The sequence below is a fragment of the Cryptomeria japonica genome, chromosome 2 (assembly GCF_030272615.1).
Source record: "Cryptomeria japonica chromosome 2, Sugi_1.0, whole genome shotgun sequence".
In the NCBI taxonomy this organism is placed as follows: Eukaryota; Viridiplantae; Streptophyta; class Pinopsida; order Cupressales; family Cupressaceae; genus Cryptomeria; species Cryptomeria japonica.
The window spans coordinates 582,371,851-582,389,670 of record NC_081406.1 but is presented as its reverse complement, the minus strand read 5'-3'; positions in this window follow the sequence as shown (position 1 = coordinate 582,389,670).

The window sequence follows — 17,820 nt, the reverse complement described above, 5'->3', positions numbered from 1 at the left end:
GTGGTCACTACAAGAAAACTTGAAGTACTTTAGTGTTAGGGCATCTCATCCATTTATAAAATGAAAGCATTACATTCACCTCATGTTAAGAAGCTTTTTTATTGGAATGATTTTTTTAAACCATGTGTAACACCCCGCTAAGGAACCTAAGAGGACAACAACTAGCTTACCAATTAAAACTAGCAACACTATAACACACCACTAGTGAAGCAATCACCAGTGAGGAGGGACCTCAAAGAGATCAATCTGGACCGGTCAACAAGAGTAAACACAACAAAAACACAAAGATATGATGGAGGCAATGCATAACAAATTGTTTTATTGCATGAAACTGATTACATTTGTTGGTATTATAGATGTGTTGCATTAGTTTTTTCATTGATGTCAACACTTATCCTTCTGGAGATCTATGGTTATGTTGAACTGGCACATTATGTTCACCGGCAAGATCAGTGACTTATGCACAATCACAGGTTATATTGTTCACTGACAAGATCAGTGACTTATGCACAATCGTAGGTTATATTGTTCATCGGCACTAAGGATGACTTGTTACCATTTGGAGATCACTTGGTTAAGTCAAAGATAAACATTCACATAATCTAAGTCCTCTTGTGGGTTCCCTAGCATTGCTACCTACACAATGCTTTAAACAACACCTAAGAATATAACATCATAATGAAATATCATAATATTACAAATGCATGAACATATACATCTATCAAGTTAGGTTCATTTTAAACACCAAACTAAGTGTTCCTATGATAACCTTTGAAAAAGATATGATAATACATCCAATCACATCAGAGTGGTTGGTACCAACACTATACCACACCACTAATGAAGTAGTCACTGGTGAGGAGGGACCTCAAATAGATCAATCCAGACCAGTCAGCAAGAGTAATCACAATAGAAACACAAAGATATGATGGAGGCAATGCATAACAGATTGTTTTATTGCATGAAACTGATTACATCTGTTGGTATTATGGATGTGTTGCATTAGTTTTTTTATTGATGTCAACACTTATCCTTCTGGAGATCTAATCGGGTTCACATATTTACTATTACCGACAAATTGGTCTAGGTTATGGACTGGTATGCATAATCTATTCTAGATCAGCATGACACGTTATGAGATGATTTATTAATTGGATATTGTTGTAAATGTATTGTGTCGACATGATGCATTGCATCTTGACTTATTTGTAATTGGTTTTATTGTAATATTCTTAGTAAGATGACCTACATATTTGGTCTTAGGTTTTGGTATATATGTAAGATCTCAATTAATGAGATAGATGTAGAAGCAGAAATAGGAAGAGAACAGTATATGATATATGGTATTATATCATGGTATGTGCGAATATTGAAGATCATATGAGTAGACCATAGAGAAGGTTCAAGGAAGGTTTGAAGGTGATTATCAGAGCTTAACTGGTACTGAATCTAGCATTGGAGATGCTACTTTTAGCAGTACATTATCATTGGATTTAACCATCCAATTGTAGTTAGTGTGACTCCTATTTTGTGATTGAGCAGTGAGCTCTAGGTGGTTGGCCTTTCTGCATGTGCATACCCCATTTGTATACACATACTATCTACAGTAGTATCATCCAATTGTGGGTAAGGTTTTCCACCATGGTTTTTCCCCTTACAGGGTTTCCACATACAAATCTCTGTGTTATGTGTTGTGGATGTTGTTTCTCTTTCTGTTTTATGAATTGAGTTTCACCGGTATTAATATTAACTGCTAATCTATCAGCGACATTATGTTTGGTTTACTGGTATTAAGTATCAAGTTTGATTAAGTTATATTTGGGTTGAAATTAATTAAAAACTGATTCACCCCCCCTCTCAGTTGCCTTTGGGTCCTAACAACATCCAACTGGTAACAATTGGGTTACAACATCCTGTCTCACAGGCCTATTTGAACATATAGAATAGGTCACAACCAAGACCTTGAATCGTGGGATCTATCTTCTACGCACAGTCTAGCTACTTGATTCAAAATTGATTCCACTCTAATGCGTAATTACAATTATATATATCGATCCAAAGGATCTAGTCAGCCCAAAAGGGATCAAAACCCAAAGAACAAGACCTAACGTGCAAAATAAACAAGGTCAGCCTCTACCAAGAGATTCCTTTGGAAAATACAAAGGATGAAACAAAGATCATGGGAAAAGATCGACCACATGTCAAGGAACATTGGAATCAACGCCCAAGTCTCTGCAACCTTTGGAATGGGTTCCGATGGATCACCAAAATAGGTCCAGGCAACTGGTAACATGAAACTATCATAGAAACTGATAGCGATATCTTGTCGGAAAATGATCCAAATGCAATGCAGTCTGGAAGCAAGAAAGATGATCAATTCTTCAAGTAGAATCCAACTCCACCAGATCTGGTGGGTCAAAACCAAGACACACAGAAAGGAAAAGTGAAACTCCAAACAAAAAGCAAAACAGAAAGGAAAATATTTTTGGTTGATGTAAGATTGCTATGAAGCGGGGATGCTCTTGCATCAACTAATCTAGAATTACATTTCTTTTGATTACATTTAATTACATCAATCTCCCTAATGGAGTGTTCAAATACTATAATGATGATACAATTATAATTATTCTAAATTGCATTGCATCTACTAACGCATTAACTAGATCATCTACATCATGAAATGAAAGATACTGGAAAGAAGATACAAGGTCCATCTGACGCACACAAACAATTCCACCGGTCTCCAATGGAGGTAGGCAACAACCTCCCAACCATGTGGAACCCTTAGGTCCACCCCACCATGCTTTGAAGATATAAACAAAGCCCCACATACACAAGCAAACAAGGTCAACATCGCCAACATCCAAGGGAATATAAAAGATACACATGCACAAATAGGACATACCACAAGATTTCACCAGAGGCTACTAACAATACCACATAGGATAGGGTACTAGGATACAGTTAGGTAAGAGTTTCATCACATGGAATCAACATTAGTATCCCAAGAATCCTCTCTAGGCCCCAGTGTCCATTTGAAAACACATGTGGAATCGAACAATACTCTCATGAGAACAAGGAAGTTTGATCATGCTAGCTTTACGTTCCTAGGATGAACAAGCCTTCCCAATCCAATCCTTAGTCTAAAATAACACTCAAGGCCATGGGTGGGGAACCATAATTATCTTTTTTAATTTGTGTTTTCCCCCCAATTTATTAATTGAGTTATGACTTGATTATGAATCTCACAATGGGTTTCCCTGGTAGCCACTTTAGGGCCCTGATGCCCAACTATGAGCTACTCTCCCTAATTTGCACCTAGACACCTCTAATCTAGGTTTAAATTCCAAGAAATTATAATATTAAATAGAATAGATATATCAAATGAATCATACATTGAATCCATAATCAATAATTAGAATCATAAATCATACACAGGGCCTCTCAAGACCTTATCCATCAAGATACATCAATGAATCCACTTCCAAATGCACTAACCACTAAATTTATTTTCATCCAAGCATAGAGAAATATATTAATACATGATTTAATCCAATTTATTCCATACAAACCCCAAAATGCAGAAACAATAGAGAACAAATCCATCTCAAGCCCCTAGAACTCACTCGGGAACCCTACAAATGCAAATTGGGCCAAACAAGACCAAAAACCCAGAAACTTCCGATTTGACACTTCTTGTTGAGTATATGACACTTCTTCTTACACATATGAAATTTATTTCTACACATATGACTCCTCTTTTTGTGATTTTGCTCACTATAACTGTGCATTTGAAACAAAACCTATGCAAATGAGAAAGGGGGTCTTCGGGCATTAATTTGGACCTGGAAGTGAAATCAAGAAAAGAACCATTTGAAGGGTGTCTATTTCCCCTCTAGAAAGACCTTCAATTTGACTCCAAGAACCATAAATAAATTACTAGACACTAAACCCTAGTAACAACCACTTAAAAATTCCATTTGGAGAGGTCTTACAAACATATAACAACACCCAAAAACTAGAACTTAAAAACACTATTAGATATCATTAATATTCACTAAATACATTATTTCCATCTATGAAAACCTAGAAAAACCAATTTATGTTTAAAATGAACATAAAACCTAAGATAAATTCAAAGGAATCCATAAATAAGAAGAATGCAATCAATTCTATTAACACAAACATGGCCATAAATCAAAACATCTTCAAATCACAATCAAATACACTAAAAACAACCTTAATCCTTTCCAAAATAAGAGAAATAATTTAGAAAAAAATAGGTTTTCAAACCCTACCTCAATTCCTATGGAAACAATAAGGAAATGAAGGAGAATGAAGGAGAGCGAAGCACATACACAATCCACACACAACCATAAGTTTTTCCAATCAACAACAAGGCAAGAGCAACAACAAAAACTCTAGAAATATATTAATTCAATCATCCAAAGAAGTCCCCAAAAGAAATCCTCTCCAACTTACACAAAAACAATGGACAACTCTCTTCAAACCCTCTCTCCATAATAATGCCAATCAATCTCCCCCAAAAACTACAACAAAAAGCCCCCAACAATGAACAAACTTCCTCTTTCAAAAACCCAAGATAAAACTAGTCAAATTCCCTCTCCAAAGAATACCAACCAACCCCCAATTAAAACTTCATAAAACAAAATTAAACTCTCAAATGATTAACTAATTTCTCACCAATAAAATATCACATAATTATCAATAACCAAGGCATAAAATCATACACCACTCAAATATATTTACACAATAAAAAACTATATATATTTATTATTCCCCACCAAATAGTGCTCGCATATTAACATTCTCATAAACTAGATAGTGGAAACAAATATTTTAATATAAATACAAGTAAATCATATCCTATAATTATATAACAATATTAATAATGATAAATTACTCACACCTTAAATAATATCATCCACTCATAACATAATTAAAATTACCACACGTGAAAGTAGAAGACAGAACCAAGATAAAATACCATTCACCACATAATTACGACAATTGACTCAGGGATTTGAATATTGCCTTTTTGGAAATTCAAACTGGTAATCTCAAGACCATAGTTAATTGTCCTAATATGGGACAATGGTTACGGCTTGTCAGCTAAGTCAATTTGGGCCTTTATGTTATCTCCATTACCACCATTAGGGATTCTCAGGCACACTTATACCTATGAAGCTAGGTGGAGTCGATGTCTAGTGCCTGCATCAAAACAAACACAAAATACCTACACACATATGCATCCATATATATATCTGGCAAATAGCATCAGTAAGCATAATCAATCCTCAAATAGAATCAACTAAACATATATTAGTACATCATAATTCCTCAAAAACCTAATATGTCATCTTACATGTGACCATTAAGATATCATGAACATAAATCATCATAAACATCAAACCCTAATAATTATTGTTACATCCTCTTCATATCAAACTCATTAGGAAAACATATCTATAACCATTAACCCTAGTAGCACCAATAGGTCCTTCTATATGAATAATTATAGCATAATCATATCCTAAAATATTGAGTCAATAAGCATAAACAACCTTCAATAGATCAATTACATATGATTACTCCCAACAAACAATATGCAACTAAAGTCAACATGAATCCAAAAGATCATAATCAAGAACACACATAGAAGGGGTTACCCTAGATCATAGTTCATTTCCCCAAAAGAGACCACATAGAAAACATGGTCAGAGTACCCACTAGTCAATTACTCATTATAACATTATCAGAGTATCATAAAATGACCATCTCCAAATAAGAATGGTCAAGATATTTACACATTAAACCTAGGCACTCTCAAATACCTATAAGCAACCAGGACATTAAATCCATTGGAAGGGGATTTTAACACCACATGTATTCTCATCTATTCAGATGATGTGTGTAGCGTAGAAATTAGGAATCATCAAAGCATAGATAGATCAAAACACAATACATGATAACATAATCAAAAGAACACTCATTGAAATGAACCTAATTCCAAAGCACATTCAATAGAGGTATGGAAACAAAGCATTCAAAATGAAAATTATGCAAACCAGATGTAGAATTGAATACTCCTTCCATGCGGCTCCATTGTTGTTCTTTCCTCTTCAATGGGTTTGTGGGTCTCACCTACAAGTGCACACACAATTGAAAGCAAAAAGCTCAAGAGTACTAGAAGCGTAAGTTCGGTAGTTTGATAGAAATTCGGGATTCATGAAGATTAAGGGATTGATTGAAGAAAATTATCCAATTTATAGAAGAATTGGAGAAATGATAAGATTGGCATGATGGTGATTTGAATGGAAATTCAAATCAAGAATAGCAAAATTATGACATATCTATGACAAATTGCTATGCAAGGCTTATGACAATTCATGACAAATTTCTATGTCAAGAATTTATGACATTTTATGACATTTTATGACAAATTCTATGACAAATTTCTATGTCAAGAATTTTATGACAATTTATGACAAATTCTATGACAAATTTCTATGTCATTGCCATAAATTTAGGAAAGAAATAGGAGGAAATTGAATTTAAGAATTAAGAAATTAGGAAATTAGAGAATTAGTGAATTAATCAATAATTTTTCATTTATTAATTAATTCACTCACAAAGAGGAATAATTAGCCAATTAAATGAATATTTAATTGTAATGAGAAAACTTAGGATTAATAAATAATTTAGTAATCCTAGAGGAAGAAATGACAAATTAGGTTAAATGAATAAATCATAAAACCTTAGAAGGCGAATTAGAAATGCGAGGATGACAATTAGGTCCTGATTGAAGATAATTAATGTCGATCATGATTTTAAATTGATAAATGACCAATGCAATAGACAATTTGATTGAGAAATGCGCCAATTGACAAGGAACAATGACAAATTGATCCAAATTGACATAATTGAGACAGACAATGATTGATGACAAATCGGTCACAAAATGACAAGATCGACAAGAGGACAAGAATCGATGACAAATAGATTGCAAAACGACAAGATTGAAAATGACCACAATCGATGACAAATCGATCGTTAAATGACAAGATTGATAATGATAAAGATTGATGACAAATCGATAAGAGGAAAAAACCCTAATTAGGATTGATGATGTCCAAAATGATAAGATTGATGAGAGGACAAAACCCTAATTAGGATTGACGATGTCCAAAATGATGACAAATTAGCACACACATTGATGCAACAAGGTAAGTTCGATCAAAATCATGATTGGATAGTGTTGTCGACAAGACCAAATTCGAGGACGAGATGATTGAAGAATGTAGAAGAACGACTCGATGTTCGCAAATGATAAAGACCAAGTGCGAATCATAGGAGAAATGTTAATGCAACGCAAAAACCTAAAATGAGGCAATGCGCAAATGTTAAAGTATGACCTCGCAAGCGTTTGACCATTTTTGGGTGTCTACATTTTGCCCCTCTTTGAGACAATGCGATTGTAAGCGTTGTTTCAAAGAACAATAATGAAAATGCCCCAGACAATAATAATGACATATGCATGCCCCCTCGAGGAATTGGCCGAAAACATGCGGAAAAGAGGCCAATTGATCGATAAAAAAAATGATAGAAAATGATAGGAACAAACAGACTGACAATAATGACAGAAGAAATGTTAGTAAGAAGAAATTAGACAGAGGATAGTTAGAGATGAAGGAAAACTTGCTTTCAGTAATGCACTTTGTAGGTGAGAACCTTTATTTAATGTAGCAAAATGGATGAGTAGCATCATGGCATTGAAGGCCAGAGCTGAAATGCAACCCTTTTTGCAAAAGACAGACACATCACAGACAAACGACAATCACAACAAAAAAGAAAGGGATCATGAGCCATCCCAGTCACTCTAAATCACTCAGTGACATCATCGAGCAACATAGGAACATGATCAAAGATAAATCAAGAAAAAGATAAGATGCACAAATTCAAGAAAATCAGACAAACATCTTGATCTTCATTGTCAAAAGTTGAAAGTGTTGATAGGACGATCATGCTGTCTGGTTTTAGGAAATGCGGTACCCCATCTAAGACAGGACACAGTCTGGTTTCGAGTATACCACACCCTGTATAAGACCCATGATAAAAGTGACAAAGGACAAATGATTTTGATGCCGATATTCGATTGATAAGACAATTTTGATCAATTTGAATGTTTGGTTTGGATTGAAAAAGTTCATCTGGTTAAAGCATGATTTCATTAAAGCACAATGTTTGATTGCGAGTCGTTGGATGTATACTCAACGATTTGTCTTATGCACAAAAGGAATAATGTTATTGCAAAATGTTTGTTTTTTTTGGATTTGGAGTTTTACAATTTTTTTGTTGTTCATTTTTTTCAGGACTTTTTATGATTTTTATGAATTTTTTCAGGACATTATTCGATTTTTAAGACTTTTTTCAGGACATTTTTCAGTTTTTTATGAGATTTTTTCATGACATTTTTCAATTTTTTTGTTTTATTTCAGGACATTTTTCAATTTGATTTTTTTTTGAATTATTTCAAGACATTTTTGAATTTTTTTGATTTTTTTTTCAGGACATTTTTAAATTTTTTTGGAAGATTTTTTCAGGACATTTTATGATTTTTTTGAATTATTTCAGGACATTTTTAAATTTTTATGATAGTTTGCCCCCAGTGTCTAGCAAGGTAGGGAATATGATAGGTGAATAAATAGGCTTGCTGAAATGATGGTGGATAGAGGGAAGACAAAGGCCTTTTAGCATGGAGACAATATGGATGCAATTTCCAAGGGCTATTGCGTGATGGGACAAGAGACTGGATATGACAATGTAAAGCAGGAACATGGCATGAGGGACATGTCAAGAGGTTTTTGAAACCATGTTTAAATTTTGCATCCTTATGTCAGATCAAGATCAAGGAATGAAAAAGAGTGTATGGATAGTGATAAGATATGGATAGGATAAGCAAGACCAAGAATGGATAAGGGACATGGACTGAAGGTCGGGATAGGCTAAGGGATAGTGGTAGAAAGTTGCAATAAGCTAGGGAATATGGATGAAAGGTTGTAATAAGCAAATGGATAAAGACCAAAAGCTATGATAGACTGAAAGCTGCAAACAAAATGCATGATGCTCGTGAAGATCCTTAGCCTTGTCAAGATCAAAGGTGGAAAGGGAAACTGGACATGAGGGACAATAGGATAATGGAGGAGTATGACATGATATGATAGGATAACGAAGGGCAATAGGATATGATAGGAGGAAACCTGCCCCCAAGTGTGGTGTGCAAGAAGTTCATAAATTACGCATGACGCCTGTTTGCCAGGTTTTCACCAGTGGACGAATTATTTTTCTTTTACTTTTTCTCTTTTCTTTTTTCTTTCACTTTTTTTTTTGTATTTTTTATTTTTTTGACTTTTTCAATAGAAGATGGACACATGATAGGGGATGGAAGAAGGACTCAAGCATCTTTTTGTTTGGATAGTAGCCTTAACGTTGGTAGGGTAAGGACATGGAAAATGACATGAAACTAAGGCAAGGATTTATGCAAAGGATGGGATCAAAGGGATCGAAGGATGGAAAATATGCATTGGATAATGGATAGGGTATTGGAAGAATTGGGCTTGAGTGGATGGAAATGTTGGCAAGATCGACATTGGCACACACCTTGAGGGGTGATGGACTGATGGAGAAAAAATGGATCTCAGATTGTGAGATTTGGATGGAGGAATAGCTTGGGATTTTGGGACATAAGGGCCCAAAATGGAAGAAGGAGGTGATGGAGGAACAAATTTGAGAGGTTTGGATGGAGGAATAGCAATTTTGGATTCCAAGTTGGATTTTTCTCTTTGTGCTTCAAGGAGCTTCTTAGGGATCCACATGGCTTTTGATTTTTCATGCTTTTGTGGTTCCTTGGAGTGCATTGCTTGCACAAGGGATTTAGGAACCCATATATATTTTAACTTTGCTTTATTTTGCTCAGTGGGCCTTTGTGGCCTTTTGTATTTTTCTTTTTCTTTATAAATCATATTGTTCTTTGTTTTGACATGCCGATTAGATTGGACATGTTGATCCTTGAATACATGTGGATTTTTAGACTTATGACTTTTATACTTGGCATCCAAATTTCTTGGAGGAGGAAATGAATGTCGATGTGGATGGGAATGATATGGAGGCATGTGGGATGTATGGAAGGTTCTCCAAGATGTGTGCCTTTGCTGATGTTGCATAGGAGATGGAGGGATATAGGGACCTAGAATGGATGGAAGCGATGATGGGGAAGGTGGACCTTTGGATTTTGACTTTGAAGGGATACCAACGCCTTGAGTGTGAGCTCTGTAGCCATGACCATTAGTATACTCTTTAATATGAAGGAGTTCTTGCTTATGGATGTCTACCCCTTTGCCTTTATCAATATTTTGACTAATAGGATACTCTTTGCTTTGGGAAGAAGATGCGAGTCCATTATGAGGTGGATGTGATATGAGAGAAATAAGGAGATCTTGAAGTGGATCGGATTGCACCAAAGTGGAAGAACCCATTATGCATGTAGGGGGTTCATGAACATCTTGCACTGACACGTTAGAATCATGAGGGGTATCAGGATCGTGAGGGGGACTAGGAGTGTGTAGTGGACATGGCTCAATGACAGGCTCTTCAAGAGATAGAATGGGGGGAATAACGGGATCATCAAAAGAACTGAGACCTTGGAGTGGATATGCGGGATTAGGATGTGGAGATGGAGGGACAAGTGGATCTTGTGGAGGATCTGAAGGAATGATTTGATCTTGACAAGGAGGAAGATCATTGGAATCTTCTTTAAAGGTGCTTTGCTCTTGACTTTCAATGGGATCATCGGAAAGAATGGAAGGGATATCTTGATCTTTCTGAGGAAGTGGAATATCAATGGGATTTGAAAGGACATTGTGTTCATGAAATGGAAGGGGATCATTTGGGATTGGATGAACTGGGATATCTTGATCTTGCTCGAGGAATGGAGTGTCAATAGGACTTTGGATATGATGGACAAGAATAGGAGAATCATCATGAGTTTCTAGGAAGATGGGGTCCTGGTCCACAATTGGATGGGATGATAAGTTTTCAGGATCTTGATCTTGATTTTCTTTAGGACTCATTTCTTCGTGCTCTAAATTATCCTCTTGACATGGGGTTGGACTTTGGATATGCCTGGGGGATTCTGACAAGGAATCAATGCTTTGGCATGAAGGAAATGCACTTTGAACATTTGTGATGGGTTCTGGCAAGGAATCAATGCTTGAACATGAGGAAGAGGGACTTTGAATGGGGTCCTCTAAAACAGGTAATGGCAATAGAGTGTATGGTGGCATTGGGTCTTGTATCTCTGAAACATGGCAAGGATGTGCATCATGAATTGGATTATCTTGGCAATCAGTTATGGATAGCTCTTGGGTAATTGCATCCTTGGGTGTATTGTTTGATGAAGACAATATGGAAGGTCCTTGCGGAACTTCTGGAGGTGTAGGGATAGATGCCACTGGAGAGTCAATTTGTTTATGGGGGGATGAGGCATTGCTAGACATAAGTGTATTATCTTTATCTTCCTCAAAAGACTCACTTAGTCGTTCCCTTAAGAGCATTGCAATAAGGCCACCTTTCTTTCGAGGTTTTGACATAGTTGGACTTGGAATTTGAACTTGTTTTTGATTTGATGTCATGTTTTGATTTCGAACTAAATGTTGATCAAATTGGTTTGACATGTTTGAAACTTGGCTTGGTGTGTGTTGCAACCTTTGTTTTTGAATGTTTGGTGGCGGTTGTTGACATTGATATGTTGATTGAACTTGTTGATACTATATAGTTGGTTGGACATATTGTTGATATTGGACCATTGGTTGTGTTGGTTGCATATGTTGGACCATTGGTTGCGATGGTTGCAAATCTGATTGATAATAAACACCTTGTTCTTGTTGTGGAGGCACATAATGTTGAAATTGATGTTGTCTCCTTTCTTGTAATTGTTTCATCATCTCTATTTGTGAGAGGAGAGCTGGTATGTCTGATCGTTCAAGAAGAGATCTTACATCAATTGGCTCAAGATTTGGATTTTGACCTGGAAATTTTCGAAGCATTTTGGACATTTGTGATCTAATTTTCGCCATGTTTTTCACTCTTTGTTCCAATAGCTCATTTTCTTGAGCTAGCTTCTCCTCTAACTTTTGTATTTGGAGACTTGTTTCATCATAAAGAGTTTGATCGATATTGCCTTGTTGTTGGGTTGGATAGAATTGTGATTGCATTGGATTAAAATTCGATTGCATTGTCGGTTGATATGTCAAACTTTGTTGCATCATTGGTGCTTGGAACCTTGTTTCAATAGACATGTCACTTATGCAAATGCAATATTTTTGGAAATTTTTTTGATTTTAAAAGGATGATGTATGATATGCAACTAAATGCAAACTAAATAAATGAAAATGCAATCTATGACAAGAATGCAATCTATGTTTTTGGTTGTTTTTCAAGATTTTGACAAACTTTTGAAATGCAGATCTAAGAAAGAGACCCTTAGGAAATTGAAATGATGTCTAGACCTCAAAGGACAAAAGGACTTAATTGACAAAGGACAAGATGAAAATGTCTCCCCTATATGCTTGGATACTAAGCTAGGTTTGACGAAATGATATTGATGACAAAAAGAGAAAAGGTTTGATAAGGTCTAGAATTCCTAACAATGACTTAGGGTTTATCAAAGATTTGGATTATTCAAGGATGACAAAACCTAGTTTTTGAGACTATATGCAAAAGGGACAATTACTATGCAAGTGACCCTAATATGATATGATAATGACTCAAGCTTAATGAAGAGACTTAGGATATGCAAGTGCAAATGTATGACAATGGTATGACTTTAATGCAAGAGGACATATGCAAGTGGATGACTCTTATTGACATGAAAAGGAGTATGACTTAGGTGAAACCTAACCTTGGTACTTGACAAATGACTTTGCAAAATGCAACCTAGGATGAACCTAAATGTAAGTGACATGAATGTTGAGACAAGATTTTGAAAAATGTTTGACAACCATGTTTGAAGATGTGCTTTGAACCTTGTTGAACTTTTTGTTGGATGAATGTCTCTTGTGTTTAATCTTGTTTTGATCAATGTGTTTTGCTTTTGAAATGGGATGCAATTCAACTTTTGACAATCAAAGAATACAAGATATTGCAACTTAGACTCAAGACACTCATGCTCATTTCCACATTTCTTATGGTAGGCAAAGACATTAGGTACTTGAGAGGTAGACTCATTATGAGATTCAAGGAGAATACATAGATGCTTGACCCCACGGGCTCCCCTCCACGGCACTCACTTCTTAGGGAAGCCAAGCATCAGTCCCCATGGAAATCTCCCCATGGCGAACTTAGTATCTCTTCCAAGTATCCGAACTTGTCCTTCTCAAGCAACTAGAAGGGTTTTTGGCCTCTAAAAACAAGGTATGTAGTAAGGATTTCTGTTAAGCATTACTCCTTGATGTCATGCAAGCATGATTGAGACATTAAGCCCATCAAGATACCAAACAAATGTAGTCGCGCAAGCATGATTTAGACCAAGAGGCCCTACTTAGATGTTGATATGAGAAAGAGTCCAAGGGTCATCACTTCCCAAGTAACTGCAATTCCCACGTAACACTTCCTTCAAAGCTTTCGCTCATCGGGTATTTTTTTATAGTGAGTTAGAATGCCAAGGAATTCTAGCCGTACTCACTTTGGGTCATTCCCTTCTCATGATTATCACTTTATTGCAAAAGCAAAGTGGTCGGGAAGGCATGCCCTCTAATGGAGACAAACAATCAACAACACAAGCATGGTATCGAAGATCTGGATTTTTGATCACCCTTTGAAGGATGAGAGCATACTCTCCTACTCCAATGTCACACTTAAAAATCAAAGCAAACAAATGTTTATTCCAACCTATTTATAAATCACTAAGTGCCTAATTAAAAAACTCAAACACACAATTTGGTTGTTTCTCCAAGGCAACCTGCAAAACACATGTCAGAAGTTTGATTTGTTGTCTTTGACCATCGAATCTGCATAACACATGTTAGTAGTTTGATTTGTAGTCTTTGTCATGCGTATGCCAAGATCCTGCACAAATAATTAGTACCAAAATCCAAAGCACAGATAATCTGATTTATGAAAACCAGATTACAATTTCAGTCCACTTTGAGAAGGCATAACTTTCTCATCCTAGCTCCGAATTACAAACCGTTTGATGCGTTGGAAAGGTATTCAAATAATCTAGAACCAAATTTTGGAAACATCCACCATATTTGTCCACAAATGCACCGAAGACCCTCAAAATTGCAATTTACTAAAACATATAAAATTTTTCAAGTAAAAACTGCATTTTTCACCTCTGATCTGGACTTTACACAGGCGCAGAAGTCATGACATAGGTGCAAGATGTCTGACACAAGCACAAAATGTCTCAACACAGGTGCAAGATGTTTCAACACAGGCACAGAATGCTTCACACAAGCGCAGAAGTGTCCAGAATGCACTGCATGACCCTGTTTTTGGGTTTTTGACCTGCAAAATCAACTTAGAAGCACTCCAAAACACAGTAAAGGGGTTAGAAGGTTAGTATTCACGTCGAGTTCACCAATTAATGTAGCGTAGAAATTAGGAATCATCAAAGAATAGATAGATCAAAACACAAGACATGATAACATAATCAAAAGAACACTCATTGAAATGAACCTAATTCCAAAGCACATTCAATAGAGGTATGGAAACAAAGCATTCAAAATGAAAATTATGCAAACCAGATGTAGAATTGAATACTCCTTCCATGCGGCTCCATTGTTGTTCTTTCCTCTTCAATGGGTTTGTGGGTCTCACCTACAAGTGCACACACAATTGAAAGCAAAAAGCTCAAGAGTACTAGAAGCGTAAGTTCGGTAGTTTGATAGAAATTTGGGATTCATGAAGATTAAGGGATTGATTGAAGAAAATTATCCAATTTATAGAAGAATTGGAGAAATGATAAGATTGGCATGATGGTGATTCGAATGGAAATTCAAATCAAGAATAGCAAAATTATGACATATCTATGACAAATTGCTATGCAAGGCTTATGACAATTCATGACAAATTTCTATGTCAAGAATTTATGACATTTTATGACATTTTATGACAAATTCTATGACAAATTTCTATGTCAAGAATTTTATGACAATTTATGACAAATTCTATGACAAATTTCTATGTCATTGCCATAAATTTAGGAAAGAAATAGGAGGAAATTGAATTTAAGAATTAAGAAATTAGGAAATTAGAGAATTAGTGAATTAATCAATAATTTTTCATTTATTAATTAATTCACTCACAAAGAGGAATAATTAGCCAATTAAATGAATATTTAATTGTAATGAGAAAACTTAGGATTAATAAATAATTTAGTAATCCTAGAGGAAGAAATGACAAATTAGGTTAAATGAATAAATCATAAAACCTTAGAAGGCGAATTAGAAATGCGAGGATGACAATTAGGTCCTGATTGAAGATAATTAATGTCGATCATGATTTTAAATTGATAAATGACCAATGCGATAGACAATTTGATTGAGAAATGCGCCAATTGACAAGGAACAATGACAAATTGATCCAAATTAACATAATTGAGACAGACAACGATTGATGACAAATCGGTCGCAAAATGACAAGATCGATAAGAGGACAAGAATCGATGACAAATAGATTGCAAAACGACAAGATTGAAAATGACCACGATCGATGACAAATCGATCGTTAAATGACAAGATTGATAATGATAAAGATTGATGACAAATCGATAAGAGGAGAAAACCCTAATTAGGATTGATGATGTCCAAAATGATAAGATTGATGAGAGGACAAAACCCTAATTAGGATTGACGATGTCCAAAATGATGACAAATTAGCACGCACATTGATGCAACAAGGTAAGTTCGATCAAAATCATGATTGGATAGTGTTGTCGACAAGACCAAATTCAAGGACGAGATGATTGAAGAATGTAGAAGAACGACTCGATGTTCGCAAATGATAAAGACCAAGTGCGAATCATAGGAGAAATGTTAATGCGACGCAAAAACCTAAAATGAGGCAATGCGCAAATGTTAAAGTATGACCTCGCAAGCGTTTGACCATTTTTGGGTGTCTACAATGTGATATCATCCTTTTCCATCTAACATCCTCAAAAACATATCCAAGCTACCTTCAACAATTAACCATATTAATAGAAACCCTATTATCATAGTGACCACTAGTATTTAGGTGTAGTTTCGTTATCATAATACCTACTTTATCATGTGAGGGTTAGATGAGTATTACACCATGTCCACTTAGTAGATTTGAGAAGCTTGTTAAATAATTCATGATGGTTTTCCATGGCTTATCATTGTCTCTGAAATTATTTGGAGGGTAGCTATGTGGAAAATCAAAAGATTATTAGGACAATCAATTATAAAAGATCACTAAAATAAAACACTACATGATGATATAAAAAATAAGCTAAAGTAAGTTATGATGTCGTAGATTTTGAAGAGAAATAATTATTTTTGGATATAACTTGTTTCTTAATTGGAGAGAAGAAAAATTTAGCCACATTACATCTTGGGATTGATCAACATGGAGAGGTCTATGTAGTTGGGAAATTATCTCTGATAAGTGTCTTGTTGAACTTTATAATTATGATTGCATAAGAATGCATGACCACTTACAAGATTTAGGAAGAGAAATCACAAATAATCAATCACTTGATCATCTTTGGTCTTTCCAACAAATTATTAATGTTAACAATGATAATATGCAAGTAACATTAATACTTTTATTTGCCTATTTGTATCTATTTGATTTGGTTTGGCTTAACCACCACATTCTAAGTGTTGATCGCTTAGGTGGTTGATGTGGGCCCCTTAACCCATCTCATTTGTTGTTAATCCTACAAAAATTTTAATTTTTTCAAACTATTTTCTCCAACCCATAAGATTTCCAATCACAACAAATACTTTTTTTATCCAAGCAGTTTTCATTTTCATGTTGTCCTTGTTTCCAATTAATTCCTAGATGTTCCATTTAAAGAATTAGCCATATCCTATAATTAAGAGCACCAAGAGATTAGCCAATAAACAAGGAATGTAGTTCCCTTTTCACTTTAGGCTCTATAAACCTAGGTGGGTTTCCCTTTTAATAGTATTCAATAGCTAGATACTACTATAGTAGATAAAGTCTCGTGCATTTTGACAAAAAATCATAAGATGCAACATGAAATTGGCTGAAATCCTTGTAAACTCTAAGATCCAAGCATGAGAATTTAGATATAATTAAGCATAACTTAGACATTTCTTAGGATTTATCATTTTTAAGGTTGGTTATGAGTTTTAAGCAAGACTTACTATCCAAATCAGTGCCTTGTCAAGGTGAAAAACTCATACAATCACATAAATGTCTCCTTCCAACAACCTAATGCATCTCAATGGATAATTAACATTATTTCATAGAAATAATGTATTCTACAAATGATATCCATTGTAATTCTATTTAATAATCTCTATATAACACAACAATCTCAATAATTTATTAAATGAAATTAATCTATTACTTAAATAGAGACAATCAACAAAATACATGTATTGCATAAAGATACAAAGATGAACTCAAAGATCCTTGATCATTTTATTCATGAGAAATTATTGCATTGCATGTTGGAGACAATTATAATTGAAGCATGATTTTCATATATTTGCAATTGAAATGCACATTGTTATTATAGAGAAA